The sequence below is a fragment of the Apus apus genome, chromosome 24, assembly GCF_020740795.1.
Source record: "Apus apus isolate bApuApu2 chromosome 24, bApuApu2.pri.cur, whole genome shotgun sequence".
NCBI classification, from domain to species: Eukaryota; Metazoa; Chordata; class Aves; order Apodiformes; family Apodidae; genus Apus; species Apus apus.
The window spans coordinates 1,935,158-1,947,695 of record NC_067305.1 but is presented as its reverse complement, the minus strand read 5'-3'; the positions used below and the strand labels follow the sequence as shown (position 1 = coordinate 1,947,695).

The 12,538-nt window shown below is 55.5% G+C and overlaps 1 protein-coding gene across 3 annotated transcripts in view; it reads right to left on the bottom strand.

The window, feature by feature from the left end:
* CSNK1G2 (casein kinase 1 gamma 2) overlaps positions 1–11,886 on the bottom strand; it is a 46,849-nt gene extending 34,963 nt beyond the window's left edge. For 2 of the 3 annotated variants that reach the window (XM_051639669.1, XM_051639668.1), the window contains exon 1: positions 11,680–11,886. The gene's annotated coding sequence lies outside the window, so the exon portion shown is untranslated. The remainder of the gene's footprint in view (positions 1–11,679) is intronic. The other variant, XM_051639670.1, reaches the window with a different exon arrangement.
* Between the last annotated feature and the right edge of the window lie 652 nt (positions 11,887–12,538).

The following is a 12,538-nucleotide window of genomic DNA, read 5'->3' as shown; positions in this document are numbered from 1 at the left end:
CAGGGCTCTCACCAGGCAGCGGTGGGGAAAGGAGGGGCTCCCAGCCCTGACAACTGGGGGAGGAGGGGGAGCTGTGCTGCAGCACCCAGAAAACTGAGCACAGAGCCAGGGAGACAACAGGAGCACCCACTGGGGACCTGAAAACCCAGCAGTGCAGCCTCAGCCGGGAGGAGATGCGGGCAGGGCCAGGGGCTCTGTGCTGCAAAGCAACCAGCTCTTGCCAGGAGAGCACAAAGCCCATCTAGGTGGCTTTGAAATCCCGGGAAGTTTTTCCCAGTCACCTTCATCAACACTTCTCGTGGGCAATTGCTGTAACACAGATTTGCCTGGCACCTCAAACAACAGGGCTTCTTCCCAGCCCTGTTCCAGGGCCAGGGCAGGGAGGAAGCAGCAGAGATGAAAGCCACACAGCACTGGAGGAACAAAAACCACAGCCTGTCTCATCTCCCACCTCCAGGATCTGGGATAGTTACTCACCCCAGAGGGTATGGGAGGAGTTAAGCACTCTGGGGCCTTCAGCTGGACAGGGTTTCCAACAAGCCACTCACACACCAGCCACAGTTTACAGCAGGGACACGGACCCACCAGGACAGCAGCTCATCCTGCCTGGCTGCCAGGACACTGGGATGCATGTGACAGGAGGGCTCCCTGCTCCTCAGCCCATCTGGGGACTGTCACTCTGCACAGATCTGCTTGGCCTCCTGTCATGCGTTTCTCTACCAGACCCTTTTCTGTCAGCAGGATCTGGGTTGGCATAAGAACTTTTAATAGTAGGATTTTTATTTTTTTTCCCCTTAACCCATATCCTCTTGACAGAACCAGGTTAGGAAGCAGCTGCACTGGCAGATCTGGGGTATCCTGCTGCAAGACAAGGCAGGGATCCAGTCGGCTCTTCAATCACCAAACTGCAGCTAATTGCAACTTCCCCATCTTCCCTAGGTCACACAGAAGAGGGGAGCAACACCAGCTCTGCCATGTCCCCAGAGACTTTGCTCCAGAGTGGGCCCTTCATGCTGGAGAGCCCAGAGCAGGGTGGGTGGAGGGGCTGTCACTCCCACAGTGACAAGGGCTGCTTCCATTTCTGGGTTGCAGAGCTGCAGCTCTGCCAAGCCGAGCTGTCCCACACTCAAGCAAACATCTATTCCCTCTCTGCTTTCTTCCCCAGGCTGCTCAAAGCCCCACACATTGCCCCTCAGGTGACTGTCAAGCCTTAAGAACTGGGGGGGGGAAAGAAGGAGTGAGGGAAAGGAAAGCTTCCAGGGGGGTTGATGTGGAAACCTCTTCCCAAAGAGTTGTCAAACTCCTTGTGCCAAGATGCCAGAATCAATTCCCTGCTACAAAGTCACACAGGAGCTGGTTCACTGCTGCCCTGCCTTACCTAAGCCACTCCCAGCTCTCCAGCCCAACAGGGACAGTCACCCAAGGGGACAGCCTTCCAGGACCATAAGCAGGACCCCAGATCCCAGGCTGTGGGGAAGAAAGAGCAGCACCACTCAAAGAATCTTCCCTGCAAAGGAACTGGGGCAGAGGGACGCTCTGTGGCACAACAATATCCACAAGCTCACACGCAAGCACCAGCAGCATCTCCAGAGCAGCATCCTTGAAGCATCCATCTTCCCACCCCCTCCATTACCAGACCAAGCAGCTCAATCCGTTAAACATTTTTCCTTGCAGCCTCTCAAAGGTACAGGAGCAACCTGCTTATTTTACAGATGGGAAGTGAAACACGTCCATGATCTCAGGGAAGAAAAGGGGAGCAGAGATGGGTGATTCCCAACTAACTGGAGACTAACTGGGACAAATTCTTAAGACCTGGACCTGTGTTTGCTGGCTCACAGGGAGGGATAAGCTTCAGAACAAAGGGACCAGAGACCTATATCCCTTTCCTGGTCATGCCACAAATTATTTGGGATCTTTCTACTCCTCTGTCATTCATGCAGAGGATCAGACTCACACTCTATTAAGAACCATGACAGCTTTAGGAATTAAGGACTTGCTCTGGTTTGCCACCAACATCCACATGTCCCCTTCCTTCATTCTCCACCTGTGTGCATTCTGCACAGGATCAGAAGAGTGGCTACAGCCAAAAAGGTGCCTACAGGGGTGCTGAGGACAGGGAAAGGAAACTTTTTAAGGGGTTCATCCAAAACACTGCTCTCTCTTCAACAGGCAGATCTGGTGTGACCTCACTGCTTCCTGCCTTTACCTCACCTGCTCAAGATCTGCTTCTCTGGCCCCTGCACAAAGGGTTTAATTGATAAAGTCAGAGGGATCACCCACATGAAGGAACATGAAGGATACACTCTCCCAAGAGGACCCACTTCATCTGGCTGCTATTAATACCTGGAACATTATTTACACGAACAAACTGTCCCTTCTCTCTCATTTCTGGGCTCTCACTTCTCTGACTTGTCCCAGAAACCCCAGCCAACACACGTTCACCCTTTTCTACTACACACTTCCATCCAAAACCCAAACCTTTTATTTTTTTCACTTAATTACTCATTATTTCTAGTTCCCATCACCTCCTCCAGTTCCTGCAGGAAGGACACAGCTCCCCTGGCTCCCTCATTCACCAGAGCTGATCTATGGGCCTAAATCCATCAACACTTCTTATGGAAAGGGCCCAGACTCCCCTCAGCTGCACAGTGCTGCTGGGTGCTCACCCAGTCACCCCCATGGGCGTGTGCTCAGAGAGGCTGACAGCCACCCTGGGGAACATGAGCCCCTCCACAGCCTTTTGCACTGGGAATGCAACCATGGACACTGGCAGAGCCCTTGGGTTGAACGGACGCAGCTCAGTTATCACCACCAAGCTATCACCACCATCACAGGTGGCACCAGATGCCTGCAGAGTCTGCAAAGGGGGGAGGAGAAATCAGCTTAGGAGGACCAGCTGAGGGAGCTGGGGGTTCAGCCTGGAGAAAAGGAGGCTGAGGGGAGACCTGCTGGCCCTGCAACTGCCTGAGAGGAGGTTGGAGCCAGGGGGGTCGGTCTCTGCTCCCAAGGAACAAGTGACAGGACAAGAGGAAACAACCTCAAGTTGTGCCAGGGGAGGTTTAGATTGGATCTTGGGAACAACTGCTTCCCCAAAAGGGTTGTCAGGCCCTGGCCCAGGCTGCCCAGGGTAGAGTTGGCATCCCCATCCCTGGAGGGATTTCCAAGCCCTGTAGATGTGGTGCTGAGGGACACGTGGGTTAGTGGTGGCCTTGGCAGGGCTGGGTTAACAGTTGGACTTGGTGATCTTAAGGGTCTTCTTCAACCACAATGATTTGATGATTCCCCAGCACCAAACACATCACAGCTCCAGCTGGACTAGGCTCTCCATAGCACAGCTTCAGGCTGGGATTGAGGGCTGCCTGCAAGCCCCTTGCTATGCTGGAAGGAGGAACTTCTCAACCAGAGCTGGACTGAACTCTGTGCACAGGAGCCCAGGCAAGGCCTTCCCCTTGGGCTGGCTCACAGACAGGCATGTGCCTTTGATTTTGCTTCAAGAGAAAACATGTTCTTTCTGCATCTAAGCAAAAGTCAGCTAAAACAGTCAAGGATGGCCAAAAGCCTCCAATCAAGAAGACACAGCACGAGAACTCAGGGCAGAGGGTCACCATGGCCAGACTTCACACCCAGACCCAGAGTTACTAACCTGCTCAAAGAGTGGGGCTGCCTGAGAGAGGAGAAGCCATAAGCACCTCATCAAGCATGTCCAGGGAATGGGAAATCCTGCCATTAGCAGGATCCACTGCAGAGGATTTCACAGCTCGTGAACTCTGGCCACCAAAGAACACAGAGAAAGCAAAAGCAGCAGAGCACTCCTTTCCCGATAAGCTGCTTTTATCAGGAAGTTTACACACGTTTCAGCCCGGCTGCCCACACCAGCCCCAGCTGGAAAACAGCTCTAAACTGGTGCCTTTAAATCCCCCTTGGCAGGGGGAGCAGGACTGGAGCTGCGTGAGCAGACACACCCTGTGCCGTCTCCTGCTCCAGCCGTGGAGCACACAAACATTTCCTCCCGGCCGCTCCCGCGCTGCGGCTCAGCTGGAGCAGCCACTGGACCTGCCAGAGCCAGGAGGGAACACGGGCTGGTTTGCACAGACCTGTCCATACAGGGACTTAAACTCATTTCCTGAAATCCCCCCCTGCTTTCCTCCCCAAGCAGTGGACGTTCTTCCCTCAAACTTCTTCCTCAAGGCAAATACTCAGGCTGACAGGCACTCACTCCTCATCGCAGGGACGAGTTAAATATTGGCCCTAAAACAACAGCAAGTGCCTTTAAATGATTCTGGCTGGAAAAGGACGGCTCTGGACTTTGATTTCTGGCTCCGAACAAAAATAGGAGCACAGCACTGAGCATTACACTCTGCTCCCAGGAGAAGTCAGATTTCAGGAGCTGTACATTCCCTGCCAGGCCCACAGGCAGCAGTGGGAACTGTCCCCTGCTTGTGGCATCATCACACCACGGGTCTCTGCTGTCACCGAGCCCAGCCCCCTGCAGTGCACCCTCTGCACAGGATTATTTTGAGTCTCATTTCCAGGTCTGTGCTTACATGTACTCAGAGGATTGGAGTAGATCTGCCGGGAACAGAGGGTGCTATCCAGACTGCAGTGAGGGCATCTGCACATGTTGTCCTCCCCCCGTTGGTTGCACCAGCCCCCTTCTCAAAGGCTCCCACCTTTCCACCCAGCCGTGCCTGGCAAACTGATCTCTCTGGTGCTAAAGCTGCTCTAGGCTGTTCCTGCTGTGCAGGCAGCCCAGCTCCCTGACGGACGTGCTGGCTCTTGCAAGAAAATAGCTCAGCAAGGTAGGAGCCCAAGAAGTCAGAGAGATGTCAGCACAATAAACAGGAGAGAGAAAGGCAAGGAGAAAAAAGAAGAATGCAATGAGGTGAGTACACCTGAAGGGCTGCACCTGGGCTCCGGGAGGCTGTGGGCATTTCCCACTCAGGGCTCCTGCCATGGCTTTGCAACCCTGCAGGGCCAGCCTGGCCTCCCCACAGAGCAGCCCTGCCCTGGGGCTGCTGAGCCCCCACCACGCTGCTCCCACCCCCCAGCTGAAGGCAGGCCCATGTCTGCCCCTCATGGCCCAGGCAAAGGAGCCCCTGCCAAAACCCACCTGAAAGCAGAGTCTGCTCCAAGGCAAGGGCTCTGCCCGGCATTTCTCCACAGCAAAATGCCACAACAGATTTACCCCAAGAGCTTTAGCCACACATTCAGCGTGGTGGGTGTCAAATGAGCTTCCCTGCTACCCCCCAGGTTTGGCGCCTGCAGACCTGGTGAGCCCAAGGAGCACCTGGGCTCCCCGAGCTCCAAGCAGCAGGCCAGGGAGGGAGGAGAGGGACCTGAGCAGCAGAGAACTGCTCCCTGGCAACATCCCCAGCTATCGTGTGAGATGGAGAGCCGTGAGGTCTGTCTGCCCTGCTGGGATTCCTCATTCTACTCACTTCCCTGCACTGAAAACACCTTCTGCTGCAGGACCTGCTGGGGACTCTGACAATCTCGTCTCAGGATCTCTGATCAGGCAGACACCTTTATGAAAACAGCAGGGGTTTAAAATCAGCTGCAAGTTACCCTGCAGGAACTGTTGCAGCTCCATCCCTCCAAGCACTTCCTTTTCCTTCCCCAGCAGCTGAAGCCCAATGAGCAACGAGCTCCAGCAAGTTCGTGCAGGAATTCCCAAGGCTCAATGCAGAGACTAGTCTGTACCTGTCAGCACCAATATCCCTGGTGCCTCATCCCATGGCACGCTGACCCCAGTCCCACCACAGGCTACTGCTGCTCCACAGCCCCTTCCAACACACAGACCACATCTCTGCTTCCAGCACTTAAGTCTTGCCCTTGATATTCTCTGTACTTGGGAACACAAAAACTTGACAACTCAAACCTAAGTTTGAGATAAGAGGAACCAGGATAGCTGGGGGCAGGGGGATTCCAGGAGCACCTTTGCCTGTTCCTCGCCCACACACATGGCACAGAAGGTGCTGGAAAGCACCATCCTCCCCCTGCATCAAACTGGGGAAACCAGGCAGGAGTATAAACTTCATCACTGCCAACAGCCCGTGCTAAAAAAAGGAAAAAGGGTTTCTTGCTTTGTTGTTTATTCCCCAGTTGCTAGCTCAAAAGCAAAAAGCAGCAAGATTTTCTACTTGACAACTAACTAGTCCGTAAGAATGGAGCTTCTGAGGGGCACAGAACCATCTCCCCTCCATTCTGGTTTAAATTGAATTACTACTGACATTTCAGTGCCCACCATCCAGCCCCCCACACCCAGGAACAGCCACTCGTAGCAAGACTACCCATTCTCCGGCTTGGGAAGAGGAATGAATCCCCAGGGAAATGGCTGTGCTCCTGGGGTGCCCACAGACCCCTCCCAGTGCTGCTCCTCCTGCCCAGGTCTGCTGGGCTGCAGACCAGTGGGGCTGCAAAGCTATTCCAAAGGAAAGCTCCACAAACTTAAGTTCAAGACCAAGCTTAATCCCTGTTGTTTCCCTCTCAGGCTGACAAAGCCTGCGCATCACCTGCCAACTGTCTGACTCTCCATTTACAAAGCAAAAGCCAGGCCTCCCTCATTAAAACCCTTACATAACATTAAATAACAAAGGGCTACAGGACACTCCTCGGCTGGTGGGTGAGTAAAACTGAATGACTGAAAACATAACACTTCTTTCCTCCAGACTCTTGGTGTCTCAGACACTCTGGCAGCCCAAGGAGCACCTTATTTCTAAGCCCTGACTGCAGCAGTGTCTCGGCTCACGCCAGAGCCACCTCTGTCCCACAGACACTAAACAAAACAGTGTTTCCCAGCTGGATTTCAGAAATCCCACCAGAGGGCTGGGGCTTCACTCTGCATTCTTCTGGTGCTGAAGAAGACACAGAAATCTCAGCCTTCCCAGGCCTGAGGCTCAGCTCATTCAGACCTCACAGGAGAGGACTCCAGGACTCCTCACGTCATCATCTTAGTGCAAATCTTTTTAGCAGATGAGCTCATGAGAGCTCTTGGTTTTACTGTCACAGGTGACCATAAGAGACCTTCATTTCCTACAAGTGAGAATGTTTATCTGCAAGTTTTCAAGCGACGTGGGTCTGACTGCAGTGGAGAAAGCAGGTGTCAACAGGGAACTGCTTGAACTGTCACCAACCTTCCAGCAAAAGAATACAGACTTTGTGGGCACTGGGAAATCCTCCTGGACACATGGTAAACTTCTGTCCATCATCTTTATAGAACCAAGGAAGCAAATTTAAAGTCTTGCCAGAACTAACTGCACTCCTCTATTCCAGGAGCAAACTCTCCTTACTATGAGCTGTGAAAAAATCATGAATGACTTGCTCTCTACAGCATTTTTGTAAAATCATATCATAAAATGGTTTGGGTTGGAGGAACCTTAAAGATCATTTAGTACCCACCCACTGCCTGGGCAGGGGAAGCTTCCACTTGACCAGGTTGCTCAAAGTTTTAAGACACCCTACAGAGTCTTACCTACAAGTTTCAACATACCTGAAGGATCCTTCCCTAAAGGCAGAAGGTGGGATCACCTCAGTGCTTATCGAGGGCACAATCTGCTGCAACGTCACATCGCAGCAAGCGGAAGACAGACAGACAGACACACTGTGGTTTTACAGACACTGCACTTGCACCCAGCACCCCCAGTATCATCTCTCCCTCCCAAGAACAGCAGGGCTGGGAGGGCTCAGAGCAGTGGAGATCACAGCTCTGAGCACCGTGGGACACTGACAAGCCTTGAGGAGCAGCCCTGTGTTCCAGCCATCCAGCAGCTGATGGGGCACTAAAGACAAGGCAGGAGCTGCCCTGGGACATCTCAGCTGGACATGTTCTCTGCAGCAAGATTTTATTTTTTTAAGCCAGTTACTAGGAATAAAGAATCAAGGTAACATGCAAGGGGATGGCTGTGCAACAGGAAGGAATCCCTGTGAAGGGATTCAGGAGCACTCCCCAGGAGGTGGAAGGCAGTAGCACAAATCTGGGGGCTGAACTGAGAGCCTGAATACTCTGAATACTCAGCTGCCCTGGTAGAAAGTCACCTTTACTCTTTCCTCACAACTGAACTCTACTTCTCTACAGCCATGGACCAACCAAAGACACAGCCAGCCAGGAGGATGTATAAACATCCATTCCAATAAAAACCTAAAACTATTTATAAGAGCACAGCTTTGATAACTTGTTCTCCAGCAGAATCCCAGAGTTGCTGAGACCTCCTTCCCCTCCTGGCTGACAGGGTTTCACTGTGGCTTTAAACAGTGTCCAAGCCACCCCACATCTGGGCCCATAGCTCCTCACTGTGCCCAGGACAAGCCAAGCTGGCTGAGTCGAAGCACAATGCCAGGGCTGTGGGCAGAGCTGTTCCCACAGCACTGAGCAAAAAGCTGGTGTGAGCACACAAAGGAAGCTGCCCTGATGGCACCCGAGAGTCTCCCCTCTCAGCAGCACGATGAGGGAAGGGGATTTCACTCCCAAGGCAGTTTAAAGCTGCCCCAGGTAAACCTGGATCCTGGGCAGTGGAACCCAATGCCAGGTTAACCAGCCCTGCTGGGTGTCTCTGCCACAGCCCACCTGCACCTCTCCTGCACACCCCAGGAAGGAGCCAAAGCACAGCAGAGGTTGCTGCCCACCTGAGGCTTCCTTACCATCTCAGATGAGCCTTTAGTGCTGCAGTTTCCCTCTCTGAAAAGCAGAGCTGAACACCTTCCCACCCAGACAGGCTCACACCAGGACTGGTCATTCAGCAGCCTGTATGCCCCCAGACCAGGCACACACCTGGATGGACCAGTCAAAGCAAAGGACTGCTGCTCCAGCACAGCTCCTCAGAGCTCCTCCTAGCCAGGAAAACCACAGGGGTTGGGGGGAGAAGCCTACAGAGCACTGTCAGGCCCTAGGCCAGTAAACATGTTTATTGGCAGTTGCTCTCGGCCATCTCTCTTCCAGCCCAGTGGGGCTGAGAGGGGGTGGGGGGAAAAATACTGATTGTCCGTGAGCACAACCCTCATGTCATTCCCATTGATCCGCTGAGTCACTCCTGTATTCACAGTTTTGACAACACCCGGGCTGTACAGGAGCTCGGAGAGGGAATACAAAGCAAGAGGCAACACGAAGCCTCTCCACGGACAGACCCCAGCGGAGAGAAGCACTGGCAGGGCAGAATCCAGGAACCTGCTGAACTGCAAGTGCCAACTTCCTCCTCTCCAGTGGCTCTTCTGAAGAGCACTGCAACAAGAAAACCAAACAGAAACCACGCTGCAAGGGCAGGAACACAGAGCCCCATTCAGTGTGCCCAGAGAAACTGCCCAGAAAAAAAAAAAGAGTCTCCCCTGCAAGCAGCACTGACTGCCCCCCAAGTCATCTGGATGTGAGAACAAGCCAGGGCAGCAGCTGGTTTTGTAGAGGAGCTACAGCAGTGAGTGATTTGAACCATTATCTTAAGGGGCTCCAGGAAAGCTGGGGAGGGACTTTGGATAAGAGCTTATACTGAGAGAACAAGGGGTGATGGATTAAAACTGGAAAAGGGGATATTTAGGTTGGACATTAGGAGGCGAGGAAATTCTTTGCTGTGAGGGTGGTGAGAGCCTGGCCCAGGTTGCCCAGGGAAGCTGTGGCTGCCCCATCCCTGGCAGTGTTGAAGGGCAGGTTGGATGGGGCTTGGAGCAACCTGGGCTGGTGGGAGGTGTCCCTGCCCATGCAGGGGGGGTTGGAACTGGATGGTCTTACAAGCTGTCCAGGGAGGTTGTGGAGTTTCCATCCCTGGAGACATTCCAAACCCACCTGGACACGTTCCTGTGGGATCTGCTCTGGGGGATCTTGCTGTGGCAGGGGATTGGACCAGATGATCTCCAGAGGTGCCTTCCAACCACCCCCACTCTGCGATTCTGTGATCTTTAAGGTCCCTTCCAACCCAAACCATTCCATGATTCTATGATTTTCTAAGGCCTTACAGATTTGCCAGCTAACAAGGAAGAGATCAGATCCTGAGGCAGACTGGCATGGGGGGACAGCCATCTCATCTCTACAAGCAAATGAGCCAATTCCCCCCCAGGAGGACCTGGGGGCTCCTCAGGTGTGTCCACCACCACAGACCTGAGTGAAGGTGCCACCAGCCAGGCAGCAGATCAGGGTTAGACCATCCTCATCTGCACCACAAACCCACCAGAGGCCCAAAAAGGAGCCAAGCAGAGACAAAACCACCACCCAACAACATTCCCATCAGCAACGCACCAAATTAAAACAAAACCAACACCTCCTTGGCAAGTTCCTCCCAGCAGCCAAGCCTACCCTGCCATGGAGAAGGCCTCTCTCTCCACATCATCCCCATGGAGGCCTCCTGCCCTAATTTACAGCAATTCTTTTTCAGACACACTGGCAAACACCAAACGTTTTTCTCCAGTCTGTTATATAAGGCCCAATGTTTAAACCTCTGTGCTGGCAGTGGGGAGATGGGGCACGGCAGGATGACAGGACAGTCCAGCTGGCAGATGAGCTTAACACACCCCTCAGAATTCCTTTCCAGACATCCAACCACTTGTTGTACGAAAGGAAAACAAATAGGTTAGTTAAGGAGGCAGCTTCCCAAGACAGGGTGCACAAGCCAGGTGTTTTACAGGCAGGTTGACTCGGGTCCAGCACAGGTTGTTCAGAACAGACTCATTTCATGGCAGTGTGAAAGAGATCCAACCAACTTCACATTTTTAACTTCAGAAATGCACCTAAGACAGCAGGTCCCCACGATGCCCAGACCACAAGCAGTTCCTCAAAAGAAAAGGCACCTTCCTGAACATCCCCACAACTTCACATTATTTGCCTCCCCTCCCTACATCCCAGGGCCTCCCTCAGTTCTCCTCTGCCAGGCACCAAAGAAGAGCCACAGGCTGGTGGCCCAGCTCCACAGGAGCTGCTTCTCCTCTGCAAAGCTCTCCTCTTGGCTGCCTCAGGAACAGTTAAAAGTCAGCTCCTGTCTGGTGGGGGGGGGTGGGAGAAGGGGGAGGGTATTTTTCCTGTTTCTCACATTCATCCTCACCCACTTCGGTAAAGAAAAAAGAAAAAGAAAAGCTATTTAAATACCAGATTCAACACAGTCTCTTTCCCCAAATAAACACCTCCCAACTCCTCTGGAGAGAGGAAAGCCACATACAAAGGAGCCAACATCCTGCGAGGCTCGGGCTCCAGCAGGCAGGCCAGAGGAGGGTGCAGGCCCCAGGAACACAGCCGGGGGAGGCCCGACCCCATCCCCGGCCCCGACCCTGCCTCAGAGGGGCCCTGGGGGGGGGGGGGGGGTCGCCATCTCGGGTGGACCCCCAGACCCCTTCCCCAGAGCCACTAAACTGGGGGGGAAGGGAGGGAGGGAGCCCTCAGCCCCTCGGCCCAACCCGAGCACTTCAGGCCCTCCAGCCCCCCAGGGCCCCTCTGAGCCCCCCGAATCCCCCTCAGCTCCACCATCCCCCCACTCCCTCAGCCCTCCCAAGCCAAACCTGGGCCTCCCCCCGGAGGGGCGGGGGGCACCTACCTTACCCTGTAGCCCCCCCCCCCCACGGCCCCTCCCGCCCTCCGGGCCCTCCCGCGGCCTCCCCCGCGCCCCGAGCCCGGCCTGAGGCACCGCCCGGTCCCAGCCCGGGGGGAAGCAGAACCGCAGCGACAGCCGTCACCCACCCCCCCCCCCATCCCCCCAAAGGCCCGGTTACCTGGGCGGGCGCTCAGCGGCGGGCCGCGCTGCCGCTGCCCCGCGGCCGCCTGCCCATGGCGGCGCCCCCCGGCCCGGCTCTCCTCACGCCTCCCGTCGCCGCTCGGCGGGCAGCGGCCGAGCCAGCCCCAGCGTTACGCCGCCGGCGCAGGGTCCCCCCGGCGGCCGCGCGCGCCCCGCCACGCCAGCGGCGCAACCGCGCTCCGCGAATACCGAGCCCGGCGCCGCCGAGAGGCCCCCGGCGGAGCTCGGCGCATGCGCAGACGGGGGAGGCGGGGCGGGGCGGCGGAGGCGGGAGCGGCGGGAGGGAGGGAGGAGGGAGGAGGGAGGGGGGGGCGGTTCGTGCGGCCCCGGCGGCGACCGGGGGGGGCCTGCCCTTAACCCCCTGCTGCCCGGCGGCCTGCGGGGACACCCCCCTACAGCCCCCCGGAGGTACCCCGGGGCTGGGTAGCCTGTGGGGCGCGGAAGCCGCGGGCACCGGCACGGAGGTGCTGAGGGGGCTGGGGTGAGGAAAGGCTGGGAGAGCTGGGGCTGGAAAGGAGGCTGAGGGGGGATCTGGTCAGTGCTGGTGAAGATCTCCAGGGGGTGGCAGGAGGATGGGGCCAGACTCTGCTCAGGGGTGCCCAGGGCCAGGACAAGGGGCAATGGGCACAAACTGGAGCACAGGAGGGTCAAGCTGAACATGAGGAAACACTTCTTGACTCTGAGGGTGACAGAGCCCTGGGCCAGGCTGCCCAGGGAGGCTGTGGAGTCTCCATCCCTGGAGACATTCCAACCCCACCTGGATGTGTTCCTGTGGGATCTGCTCTAGGGGATCCTGCTCTGGCAGGGGTTGGGCTGGGTGATCTCCAGAGGTCCCT